This window comes from Cryptomeria japonica, chromosome 3, assembly GCF_030272615.1.
Source record: "Cryptomeria japonica chromosome 3, Sugi_1.0, whole genome shotgun sequence".
Classification (NCBI taxonomy): domain Eukaryota; kingdom Viridiplantae; phylum Streptophyta; class Pinopsida; order Cupressales; family Cupressaceae; genus Cryptomeria; species Cryptomeria japonica.
The window spans coordinates 300,521,677-300,536,107 of NC_081407.1; positions in this window are offsets into that span (position 1 = coordinate 300,521,677).

The following is a 14,431-nucleotide window of genomic DNA, read 5'->3' on the forward strand; positions in this document are numbered from 1 at the left end:
AGGCTTATGCCCTGGTAAAAGCAATGAAACAATTCAGGCCATATTTGGTAGGTGCACAAGTTATAGCATATGTTCCCAATGCAGCAGTGAAGGATATATTTATGGAAACTAAGGTCACAGGGAGAAGATGCAAATGGATCAATGAGATTCAAGAATTCAATATTGAGCTCAAGATCTCACAAGTCATCAAAGGTCAGGGATTGGCTAAACTCATGGTAGGAGTAGAGGTTGAAGAGTTTCAAGTAAATGGAGTAGGATTGGAAGAAGCCAATTTCAGCATTTAGAATATAGCACGGTATACTGACATCATGTATTATCTCAAGCACATGAAATGTCCAGATAATATGATGGATAATCATAAGAGAAATATAAATCTAAAATTTGCAAAATATGTGATCATCAATGGAGACTTGTATTGGAAAAATAGAGATGGGATATTGTTACTGTGCCTAGATGAATGCCAAGTAGAGAAAATCCTACAAGAAATGCATGATGGTTTTGTGGTGGTCATTTCTCAACCAAAACTACTGCACACAAGATATTAAGATCTGGATACTTTTGGCCATCTGTGTTCAATGATTCCTATCCTTATGTCAGAAAATGTGAGGGTTGTCAGAAATTTTTAGGAAAAATGAAGTATCAAGGATCACTCCCATTGAGACAAATGCAAGTTGAAGAACCATTTCAATAGTGGGGAATATACTTTATAGGAGAGATATCAGAAAAGTCAAGTGCAGGAAACAAATGGATCTTGGTTTCTACAAACTACTTTACCAAATAGGTGGAGGCAATACCTACTAAATAGGCCACTAGTAAAGTGGTGATAAAATTCATAATGGAGAATATCATCACTAGATTTAGTATTCCTGCAAGGATCATCTTTGATAATGGCATGTCCTTTAGGTCTGAAGAATTCAACACCTTTTGTGAAGAGTATGGCATCAAAATATCTCATTCATCTCCTTACCACCCTCAAGGTAACAGGCAGGCTGAGTCAAGTAACACAAGCATCCTAAAAAATATCAAAAAAGTGTTAGGATAGAACAAAAGGGCATGGGTCTCAAAGTTGAATTTAGCATTGTGGGTAGATAGTATAATAGTGAAAAAATCTACAGGGAAGTCTCCATTTGAGTTGGTCTATGGTAAAAAGGCTAGACTTCCTTTGGATAATCTCCTACCCGTGCATAGATTCATGACACAAGAAGGGATATATATTGATGATCCTTTGCAAGAAAGGATGATGCAGTTTGTAGAGCTTGATGAAGTCAGGGAAGTAGCTCAGGAGAAGAAAATCAAAACTTGGAATCAGATGAAAAGGCTATATGATAAAAGAACAACAGATAGAAAATTTAAGGTTGGTGATTGGGTTTTAATGTGGAACACGAGGAGTCCGGACAAAGGCAAGCATGACAAGTTTGAGGCCTTATGGCTTGGACCATATGTGATTATGGATAAAGCAAGGGAAGATTTTTCTTTTCTCCAAAGTGCTACGGGAGAAGTTCAAGAATTGCCAGTACATGGATAATTCTTGAAAAACTTCTTTTCTTAACAACTTTTCCATGTATAGTAGTTTAGGTTTCACTCCCATTCTAAAATACAACATTTCCTTTGATTTGTGTCTTGCATAAACCAGAGAGTCTGGATTCTTGAAGGTATCTATAGCATACCCCCATCCCCAGTCAGAGCCACTATTGAGCACCAAATCTAAATTAAATAAAATTTCTTGATTTGTGAAATTAAATCATAAAATCCTCCTTTTTAGAAGAAAAAACTATCATTCCTACCAAAATAAAGTATCCTATAAGTTGTTGAACAAATATGATGGCATCCTATCAAAAGATTCAAAATCAACCAGTATCGATGAGACCTAGTGATGTCTCATCAATATAAAAGTGCTATCAAATAAAAACGAATACCGATGAACTTAAAAAAGACTCACCGAAACCAATGATCCCATCGACAAAAGAATATCGAAGAAAGTGGAAATAGTCTCATTGATAGGAAAAGGCTTTCGAGGAAGTGATGCTATTAGATCAACACAATGAAGACTCACCGAAAACAACAGTCTTATCGAAAGATTGATGTCGATCAAATAGAAGAAAGTTTCATCGATAAAAGATATCAATAGGATATGAGTTTCGAGGAGACCAAAAGGTGAGTCAGTGATACATGTTGTTTCACCGATGGGAATTTTATCGAAGAAACTATTAATGAATTCATTCATGAAAAATGATAACGAAAGAAGGTCATCGAATAAAGAAGAGCTTCGATGAAATGATATACTCATTCATCCAAAAGGTACAAGGGTATCGATAAAAAATATGTTTCGATGGAAAGATAGAAGGATTTATCGAAGCCTGAAGTATCTTCGACATGGAAGTCGATTGATATAGGATATGCATCGGTGAAAAGGTAGACGTTCTCATCGAATACAGTATTTTGATAAAAGGAGAAAATACCTCATCGACATGATATTTGAGACAAAAGAGTTTGCGATAGAAATAAAGCGATCGATGGACCAAAAAGCTAGTGATCAAAAGACATGTTTTCATTGAAGTGATTATTAATTACCACAAAGATCAGAATGAAATCTTGGCTAGGTCACATCACCATTTAATTCAAACGTATGTCTAAGTGACCATTGTTAAACTGCAGTTACTAATTGCTCAAATCGCCATAAGTGATAAATTGGTAATGAAGGACACAGTACTAAAGAATCCACAGACAACGAACCAAAAGTAGAAATCGAACGAGTTCACAGAGAAGGCTCACAGATTTCAAGTAAGTTATCCATGTATAGAGCCTCTTTGTAAATTCGAATGGAGTCATCATCTAAAGCTTGTAAAAATAGAAAGGCAAAGGAACCTCTTACCACAAAAGATAAACCCAAAAGACAGAAGAAGGAAGCGCGTTCCTTGGCCCAAGATTTGATTGATTAGTGGTCATTATCCAGCTTAAGGTCTAAAAAAATTAAGGTAGATGAGGAAGTTCTAGAGGATAGATTTGAGGATCTTGGAGATACATGGAGCAAATTAAGGGGATATGAGTTGTTTGTATATGGATATACCAGAAGAGTTGCTCCTCAGCCTATAAATAATTTATGGCAATTAAACCTAGGCAAGCTGGTTGTGGCTAATGTCTTTGCAAATGTAGAACTCATAAAAGCCTTGGCAAGCAACTATGACCCTAAAACCATAACCATATATAATATATGGGTGAGTCGATTCTTTCAATTTCAAGGGAGGTTATGGAAACCGTGTTTGAGATAGATTGGGGGTTTTGAGGAACCAATTGACCTCAAGAAATTGATGAGTGAATACTTTAACCTAGAATACATTTACAAGAGATGGAGACTCCCCATACACAAGCCTAGAAATGCAAGGTCTTTCGTTCCATTAGGTCAAGATGACAAAGCCCCTTATGATGTCAACTCCTTCCACCCTTACTTCAAATATACCTATTACTGTGTTGGTCAGGTTCTAGGGATAAAATACCATCCTTTAATGGATATTGCAGCCATGGTCATTTGTGCTGATTTATAGTCTAGAGACCCCCGCTTCTTTGATTTTACTGCTTACCTTGTTGAAGTAGTAAATTATGGGTTGGAGAAGCTGAAAGGGGATGTGATCAATGTGTTCTTTAAGTATTATTCCCTTCTTATGCATATGTTGTTATATATTGGACAAGATGAAGGATTGTGGCCAAAAGAATTATTTGTCAGAGCCTATGAAAAGGGTGGAGAGAGTAAAATGGTTCAATTGTGGGTTTCCTCACGGGACTAGAGATATGCCAATAATTAGTATTGGCACTTTGAAGAGTTATTTGTTAAAACATTGTACAAATTGTTGAGTTGTCCATATGATCATGCCCTTGTACTAGAGATTCAGATATTCTTGAGACCTAAGGGTTATGGTGAAAATTCCTCAATTGAACACAATTGGTGAGACTGGTATTGTTTTTTAGATTGCACATAAATAAGGGTGTATGGGTTTGAAGGAAGACCATATCTGTTGCCACTTACAGTACCTAACAGAGTGTCTTGCTTGGAAATTGTAAGGCAATTATCAATTGTGAGTGCAGAGCATCTGACAAACCATGGAAAACAGTCAATTGTGCTTGGATTGTTAGTATTTTTAGATTGTATTGTGAAAATCTCCAAAAGTTATGGCTTGTTACAAACAAAGTTCAATTATTATGGCATGGCAATGGGAGACCCAAGGCCAAATTTTGATCCTGGGGGATATATAAGGACAGCCCGGTCATCACAGAGGCTAAAGGTTATAAGTCATATTTTCAAGATGACCTCATTAAGAACATTGATAGAGAAGAGGCCAGAGCAAAAAGAGGAAAATATGAGAAGGTGATGCAAGCCTACAGATGGAATCTTTTTAGAGGTAAAATAAATAAAGATGTATTGTAAAAGATTGAGGACCCCTTGGAGTTGACCTACAAACTTATGGAGCATGAATTGGAAATACCTGAAGGAGTTCTCCCTTATGTCTTTGGGGAATATATTGATACCATTAGAAGAACAACGACTTTAGCTCATATATCCTGTGCTTCTACATCTAGTGCTATTCCATTCTCTCCTAGAGAAGACTAACCTCCTGGTTTTGAAGGGGGTACACAAATAGATTTGACAACAAGATAGTTCAATGTCTGAGAGGTTACTGATGTTAGATTACTAGAACATGAGGATTTCATTGCTGATAGCAATTTTATTGCCTCCAAAGAGTTCATCACATTCCTATATCAACATAAAGGACTGTAGATCAGAAACGTCAAGAAAGATAGCAGTAAAGGGCAGTAGGTCCGTAAGTAACAAGAGGAAATGGATCTTATAATGGAAGAAATGACATCTGAAAAGGGGAGATAGTTGCTTAAGGAGGTTGGTGTGCTATTGTATTCTAGATGGGATATGAATTCTGCCCTGTTATTTGACAGTTTTCTCAAAAAACAGGATCCAAATAAGCAAATGATGTCAGATGAAATTGATAAACTCTTCAAGGGATCAGGATATGATCCAAATCAAAAGTCTCTCTTATAATGGGCTATCTATCCTAAAGGTAAGAGGCCCACATTGGTTAACATAGAAGAAGCTTTTGGACATTTGATGATACAATGAGTTGGAAGGACTGATCCTAGAATCACTACCAAACTAAACTTGGATGTGGCCAAGCTAAATCAGGATCAGATAGATTTTCTTGTCAGAGAAAACTCTACATATAAGGACCCATATAAAAGGGCTAATGAAGAGAAGAAAATATTGCAAGCACGTTTAGTACAGATTGAGTCTGAGATAGGCACCAATGAAACATGAATGTCATATGGTATTGACCAACATGCTAGGGATGCCTTGATGGATGCAATATATTGGAGGAGCAAGCCAGAAAGATCATCTCTACAAATAGAAAAGATGTAGCAGAAGATGGATAAATTTGTTTATGAAATCATTGAGCATAGATTCAGGAGTGTGATGCTAGTTGTAGAAAATTATTGCAAAACAGACACTAGGACAACCAAAGCTTTGAGGGAACATGAAAGGCTCAGATCACGGTTGTAGGAGATGATGAATGATGATAGTTTAATGAGACTTGGTGAGAGGATTGAAGCCGAGAATTACTTGAAGTCACATGATGAGTTTGCAAATCGGTTAAGAAATGAGTTTCAAAGATTGGACAATGGGAATACCCCTAGGGTGCCCTCTTTTTACAATGATCGTGAATTGGTGTCGTTGGAGAAGTAGAAACAAGAATTCATTAATGACAAAGAATGAGTAGTAACAGGATTGGATCGAGACAAATATTTATCACCTTACGTGAATCACATTCTCTCTAATTATTTCCTGATAGAAACTGACATGCATGAGGAGAATGAACAATGATATTGTAATGTACAAAGATGACAAATATGTAGAACATGTGGGGATGTTAAATTTGTTTATCTTTCAGTTTGTTAACAAAAGCACTAGTTAGTAGTTACATACTGAATAGACACACCTCTTGGTGAAATTGTATATTCTCATACGAATGAGGGAGTTTTTGTAATATTAAAGAAAATGATAGATAGCCTCGGAGGGACCATTGTACTATTTTGATGAATATATAATACAATCAGTTGTTTTCTTTTGTGTATGTGATGTGGATTACTGCATTTTCTACAGGTAGTTGCTTGTGATATTATCTAAAGGAGATAAGGTTATTTGTGTTCTTCCAGTGAAGTTTTGTGTTCCATATTGTAGATTTGGATCCAAAGGATTTACTTGTGAATTGTAATTGCTCCATATAACTCTTCCTTGGATGGTCTCTTAAAGTTAGGGTTAAATTCATTCAAGCGGTTTACAATATAAACATCAAAGTAGAGCTCATAAGAAATAGTAATTGATAGACTTTCCAAAAGGGGTGAGTTTAAAATTTTTCTCATAAGTTTACACAAAAAGTCCTAAGGAAATATAAAGACTTTGTAGACCAAATAGAAAAGAAGGAACTGGTCATCTATAAAATACAATTTATCACCATATCAGTTCACATCTTACTTTAAAGCAATAGGAGTAGTTGAGTAGGAAATATAGAATAGATTAGCAATAGTGTATACATATAAATTTCAAGCACAAAGATCGAATAACTTCCACAACAACAATATTGAACTCATCTACTATATCTCCATCCTAGGAACTTACACCATTCTGAGATAGGAGGAAGTTAGATCAAGATACTCAATCTGCTATAAAAGGCACTATTCATCAAAAGGCACTAGTGAATAGGTATACCCGCCTAGGTTTTGCAGAGCCTGAAGTGAGAGAGTTAGTAACCAAATAGGTTCACTCTATAAGTTGTCTAGGTCAATTGGAGGGTTTGATCATAGGAGTTGGCATTTCCTTAGAACCTATCCAATCTATGGATTTGAGACCCAACAACCTCCATTGGAGGAGCTAACTATTTTATCACCTTTCTTGATGACTGCACAAGGAAAGTATGGATTTACATGCTCTCTAAGAAATCTGAAGGTTTTTCAAAATTTAAAATTTTTAAGGCTTAAGTTGAAAATTAGATTAGGCATAAGATTAAGTGTCTACAAATAGATAATGGTGTAGAATTTTCTTCACAAGAATTTAATGATTTTTGTGTTAATAACAGGATTAGAAGGATTAAGGTTGTTCATTTCACTGCTCAAGAAAATGGTGCAACCAAGAGGATGAACAAGACAATCCTTGAAACTGCATGTTGTATGTTATCAAATGTAGGTCTAGGTTAGGAATTTTGGGTAGAGGCTTGCAACACAACAGTATACCTGATCAACTGAAGTCCCTCATCTAGATTAGACTTTTGTATTCCAAAAGAGGAATGGCAGGGGAAGAGGATTTCCTACTCGCATATACCCAAAGAGAAAATAACCAAATTAGATCCCAAGTCACAGAAGTGTATTTTCGTTGGGTATGGCGAAGAGCAATTTGGTTTCAGGTTGTGGGATCTGGTTCACAAAAAAATTGTTCACAATAGGGATGTTATTTTTAATGAGACATCTTTCCCTGCACTGCAAGTTCAGAATAAATCAGAAACAGAATATGTTCCTCTATCAATTTTTGAATTTTATTCTTTACCAGTTTAGAATAATGATGGTTTACATCAATCTTCCCATGAAGTGGGAGCTCCGTTGGTTATTAATCAACCATTTGATTCCAGTTTCCAGTCACCTTGACAAACTCACAATGTTGAAGAAAATGATAGCACCTCTATTGCATATCTTCGGATCATAACAGAGCCATCACTATTTGAAACAGGGCTAACTCAGCCTCTAACTAATTCCTCATAGGTTAAAATAGGGACCCACATAAAGAATCATGGAACTGCTAGCGAGTAGCCTTAATAGCGTAGAAATGAGGAATAGCCATCTAGTTTGCCGCTTACCCCATGACTTGCATCACAGTCTACCCTACTTGGATAAAAGCAGCCTTCATAGTTAGCGGGACAGCTAACGCAACTGTCCCTCCACTCTCCCTCCACGAGCTCCCTACAAGGGCGATATTCATATGCCGTAGATGATGAATTCATCGAAAACCACTCACATGATCTCAGTAAAGAAAATAGCCTCCATTGTATGCCCTTTACTGGAAAAACAGAGTCATCATGTCTTCATCCAAAGGTTTCACATATCGGGTTGGTGTCTTCCGGTCATTGTGCTGGAGAAAACACTCAAGCATGTGGTGTTAATAATCAGCAACATAGGTCTACCAGAGAGTGTTGACTTCCCCCAAAAATTATAGATAATGAGATGCTATTATGTGAAGAAGTCTAGCCCACCTTGTTAATCTCTGATCAAATAGAGCCTGCAACTTATAAAGAAGCTTGTAAAACTCTTGATTGTGATAAATGGCATGCTGCAATATGCAAAGAAATAGACGCATTATTGTGAAATCAGACATGGGATTTGGTGTCACTTCCCCCTGATAGAAAGGCATTACGTAATAAGAGGGTTTATAAATTGAAGAAAGACTAGTTGTCAAGGGGTACGCTCAACAACAAGGGATTGGTTTTAAAGAAATCTTTTCACAAATAGTAAAAATGACAACCATCAGAATTATTTTGGGATTGGTTGTGACATGAGATCTCAAATTGGAACAATTGGATGTAAAGACAACATTTCTACATTACGATATTAATGAGGAATTGTTTATGCACCAGCCGGAAGGATTTATAAAAAAGGGTTAGGAACATCTTTACTAAAAATTGAAGTGAAGCTTGTATGGGCTCAAGCAAGCCCCATGACAATGGTATCTCAAGTTTGATAAGTTTATGACTGATCACAACTTCAAACATTGTGAATCTGATCCGTTTGTGTACTTTAAAAAACTTCCCAATGGGAAATTTGTTATAATTCTCCTCTATGTGGATGATATGCTCATGGCTGGCACAAGCCTAAAGATTGTTCGTGAGCTTAAGACTCACTTAGCAAACTATTTTAACATCAAAGGTTTCTAGACAGCAAGGAAAATCCTTGGGATGACCATTCTTCGGGATTAAGAAAAAAGAGAACTCAAACTATCTCAAAAATATTACACTCAAAAGGTAGTGGCCAGGTATGGTATGGCGAGTGTTAAGTCTGTAAGCATTCCCTTAGCCTCTCATTTTTGGTTTTCTTCTCAAAAATGTCTACAAACATAGGAAGATAAGGAGTTTATGGATCATACCCCTTATAAATCTACTATTGGTAGTCTTATGTACGCTATGGTATCCACGCATCCAAATATTTCTTATGCAGTGGGAGTGGTGAGCAGATTTATAGAGAATCCAAGTAAAACACATTGGGAGGTAGTCAAGCATATTCTTTAGTATCTTAAATGTACTTGAGATTTGTGTTTATGTTTCAAAAAGGGAAAGGCACACTTGCAAGGTTTTTTTGATTTTGATTTTGGTGGGGATTTAGGCAAACAAAAGTCTACTTCAGACTATGCCTTCACATTTGCAAGGGAAGTGATCAGTTCGGGTTCAAAATTGCAACATACAGTTGCTCAATCAACTACAGAGGCTGAGTATATCGCTCCTTTTAAGGGAGAAAAGGAGATGGTATGGGTACAACTCTTGTTCAATAAATTGGGTTTGAAGCAATCAGATTTTGCTTTGTTTTCTGATAATCGCAGTGCCATTTTTTATGACTAAGCATCAGGCATCTTAGCCTCGGTCTAAATACATTTATGTTCGTAGCCAATATGTTTATCACATGGTTGAAGAAGGCAAGTTCCATGTAGACAAAATTGACACTGAGGAGAAACTTGCTGATGTGCTCACCAAAGTTGTTATAGGATAGAAGTTTGAGTTTTACTGAGCTTTTCTCAGCCTTTCCAACATATGACACCATAAGTTAGTGGGGGACTCCCTTTGTTGCAGCAGTTCATTGGCCGTCAAGTGGGATATTGTTGGAAGTGAAGTCCAACAGTTGCCGACACAACTCTTGGCTTTTCCACTTCCCTTTCACGGCTCTCTTATAGCTATTTGCATACCATTCTGGTTGATGATTCTTTGGTGAAAACTACAGCTGTTGTAAATGTACAAGCATATTTTTATTTTATTTTTTCTTGTTGTGTTTGAATTCTTTTTAATTTCTACACTCTTTAAACTTGTTCTTCCTCGTATTAAAAGGTGTATAGTTTCCATTAAGTTTTCCTGTGAATACCAAGAAGAATCCAATATAATCATCTTATTTATCACCCTCCATCTGTTGAAACGTTTATTTAATAAAAGCATATAAAAAATTGGGGATGTATTAGTCACTTGTGAGGTGGGGCTTGCATCAATTATATTGTCAACATGAAATGCATAAAAGGTATAAAGGAAAACATAATGTACCTTAAACTTTATGATTTAATTTCACAAATTGCATAATTATGTCTATTTTATTTAGGCTTCAAACTCTTAAATTTTTTTTGTTTTTTCCCAACTTCCTTCATATTTAAATTTTATTTCCAAATAAATATAATACAAGAAATGAAAATTATAAAATGATGATATGATACTATCAAATTCACATAAAAAACATGATAATTAACATTGCAACATAAGGAACATGAAAATATTAGCTCATACAATCTATTTTAGGTAAACACCATGCAACTTACTTCTATATTAATAAAACAAAAAAAGTGGTGATATATGTTGGTAATGATTGATATTTTATCTACATACCATTTTATCATTTTTATGATTCTCTACATTATACTTTTAGTATAACTTGCATTGAGAATTCCAACAAAAAAAGATGATGAATATATATATATATAGAGAGAGAGAGAGAGATGTGTAAGGCACAAAATTAAAGGTTACAATCATATTGTTCCTTAGTGGATTCCATTATTATTTATTAGATCAGTAATAATGAAATTCACCAAGGAACCATATGATTATAATAAACTCACCAGGAAATAAGCATGAGAAAGATCAAAGTTTTGGATCTCTAATATGCATGTGTATATATATAATTAAATGTGTTATGTTTAAAGAATTTCAACTAATTCATCAATGTGCGGAAGGAAGGGTTGTGTGGCAGTTCCATAAAGTAATCATGCTCAAGTTTTACAGCAACCCATATGAGGTGGAAATTTTACAATGCCAACATCAAAGAAGAATGGAAAAAATAAACACATTGCCGCAGTGTTTAAATTTTTATTTCATTTTTATCGATTCTAGTTTTTCTCATTTGTATCGGTCAAGATTAGAAATAAGTCAAAGTGATCATCCTTGGTGGCTTGTAGCATTTTTTTAGAATAACATTATTTTATTCATGGGAGTTTTGTAGAAAAGAGATAATGGCAGTTGCTTCAAGTAGTCTATAAAGGGCGTTAATATTGGTGAAGGGAGAAATTGATGATACAGGTAAACAATCATACAATTTTGAATATGATACAGGGTAAACAATCATGTTGGGTCATAGCCATCATAGAATTATGTCTTTTATCAATGTTACTAGGGGAAATGACCTAGTAGTTGTGCACCCTAACTTCACGCTTCTCAAAATCCTACTTGGAAATTTTAAATCATTCCATTTTTTTTACAGCAGCTTACTTGGCAAGTCTGCTACTTATAACAAAGGTTTCAAGGCCACATCATCAAATATGATGCCACATCAGCATGCTTTTTGCCAGGGTGTCCAAAACAACCCCCCAAAAAATTGAGACCAATAGGTATGCAAAAGAGACCCCAATAGTTGTGCAGCTAATATGGCATCACCTGATTGGTTAATTTTTACAATATTGGTACATTTCTTAACAACTATCAGTACATTTCCTAACAACTATTGGTACATTTCCTAACAAAAATTAATATTTTTTGTTTCAAACAATAGGTTTTATTTGTTCAATTTTTGGAACAAAAGGTATCAACATCCCTCACAACAATTGGTACATGTTCAACTGCTGGGTCCTTTCCCCTTTTGTGGTGTCTATTGTTGCACAAGCAATATTTCTCATGAACAAAGTATTTGTTCATGAAAAATATAGATCTTATTGTCATAGTCTCTAGTTCACTGTTTTGTTTGTAGTTAATCTAAAATGAAAATAAATATTTTCAAATAAGGATTGTTTTATATTACTTAATTTTATTATTTAAATATCTAATTTTCAATATTATCATATTATCTAATTTTTATTAAAATTGAAAGAAAGAATACATATTTATTAAAAAAAATCTATTTTGGTTAGATTTTCTTGACTAATAAGACTATGAATGTTGTGGATATTGAAAAATAGACAACATATAAATGATTTACAAAAGGATGCCTATAATCTATCCTAATATTCAATAACACCAATGGAACACTAAATCATGAAATGCAAAAACTTAAAAATAACAATTATGCTTCACATCAATGAAATGGCTGATTCCATTGTTCTCCTATTCTCCAAGATCTTGTAGATGTATCTTTGCACTTAGCCTTAAGCACTAGCACAAGATGACATGAAAAGAAGGGATTGTGGTTGATTGATGATGTAAGCTATGATGATGACGATGATGCAAGCTAAATATATTTTTGTATTATGCAAGTAAACTAATGATTGATTGATGAAAATAAAAGGGAAGAAGCCTCTTTTATAGAAATTTCCAATAGAATCAAGGGCGTAGATTAAGACATTAAAAGATAAATTGTCGTGATTACATAGTTAGAAGAGAATCAATAGGATTACGAGGTTAAACTAAGATGGAGGGATAAGAATGAGTTGTAGGTGGGAATGAATAAGATTAAGAGGTTAATTTGAATGAAGGGTTAATATTTAGTGGTAGGCATGAATTAGGAAAAGAAGAGTAGAGAAAAAAGAGGAAAGAAGAGGAATGAGACACTTTTCACATGTGTATGAATCTAGATTATGATCCACCTAAACAAGTTGGAGGGCTAGGATTAGAAAGAAGAGGATAGTGGATTAATTAAATAAATATAATTATTTATTTAATTAATAGAGAAAAAGGTTGGATTAGGATATTTAAATAAATAATAAATAGTTATTTAATTTAAAAATGGAATGGCTAATGAATTAATTAAATAAGCACAAATGTTTATAATTAATAGAAGAAATAATAATTAAATAATTAAATGAATATCAAATATTAATTTGATCAAGTAAGGACAATTATAAGTGTCTACAACAACCATTTATCTAGTTTGAGTATACATGAAGTCCATAATTTTTTTTATAAATAATAGTATTGAATTTTCTTCCATTTTTCTTATTTCTTCCTTTTTATTCTTACACCAACTTTAAAATCATCCATATTTGAAACAAGGTAAGGAGAGAAGGGATTACAATTGCAACACAAACTTATTGACCCCAATAGCCAAAGCGAAAAATTCCCTTTCCACCCAACCATTACTAGATCTCTAATCCATCAAAGTTCTCACTACTATCCATGAACACTGAAATCCACAAGATCCCAAGAGAGGCAACCATAGTGAAGTGACAATATCCACTACATATCCCACATGTATGACCACTATTTGAGGCTTCAAAATGATCCTTCATAAAATAGTTGTTATCATTAGCTAGTAGCCAACCCATTCACCATCTTCATTCTTTGGTTTATCCTCTACCTGGGCTATCCCACATTAATGGTTCCCACTTTCGCCAATGAAGGAAATTGGCAAAAGTGGAGAATTATGTTAGGGTACAGTTTGAACGAAGTGGGGTGGTTCGAGCGAGCCCCCCCTCCGGGTTCGATCGAACCCACCATCGGACGTGGGTTTGATCGAATCCTAGGTGGGTATGCAGGTTCATTTGAACCCCTTAAAAATTAATATTTTAACGGGTTTGATCTACCCCCCACCCCCCTTCGCTCAAACCCGATTTAAAATTTTTTTTCCAAACTTCTATAAATTCTTAAAATGACAGTTAAACTGTCATTTTCCAACTTGTTTTTTTCTATCCAGTGGGGGTTAGAGTAAACCTGACATCAGCATCACATCACCATGCCCTATTTGCAGTAGCCAGCATGTCTCGCATTTCAACTTTTGACCTACATTATTTCAGGTGCACAAAATAACCCTTTTTTTTTGTTTAATAATGTCTTTTTTTATTAAATTTATTCAAAAATTAATAAATAATTTGTTTGTTAATTTATTTTTTTAATTAAAATAATTGCATTTTTTTTTTTCAGCATTTTAGAAAAATGTTTGATAATTTAATGTTTTGATTGAAATTTGTCAATTTGTTTTTAAAATTACATAACTGTATATGTATTTTTTTTCAACTTTTAAAAAAAATGTTATGAAAAACTTAGAAAACTAAGGTAGTAAATTAGAACTTAGAAAAATATTAGGAAAAAAACAAAATTAGAAAAATGTTACAAATCTAAATATAATTATTTAAAACGTTAGAAAAATTAATAAATTTTAATTTAAAAAAATATTATAAAATTTAGATAACAAATTTAAACAAATTAGACAAAATAAA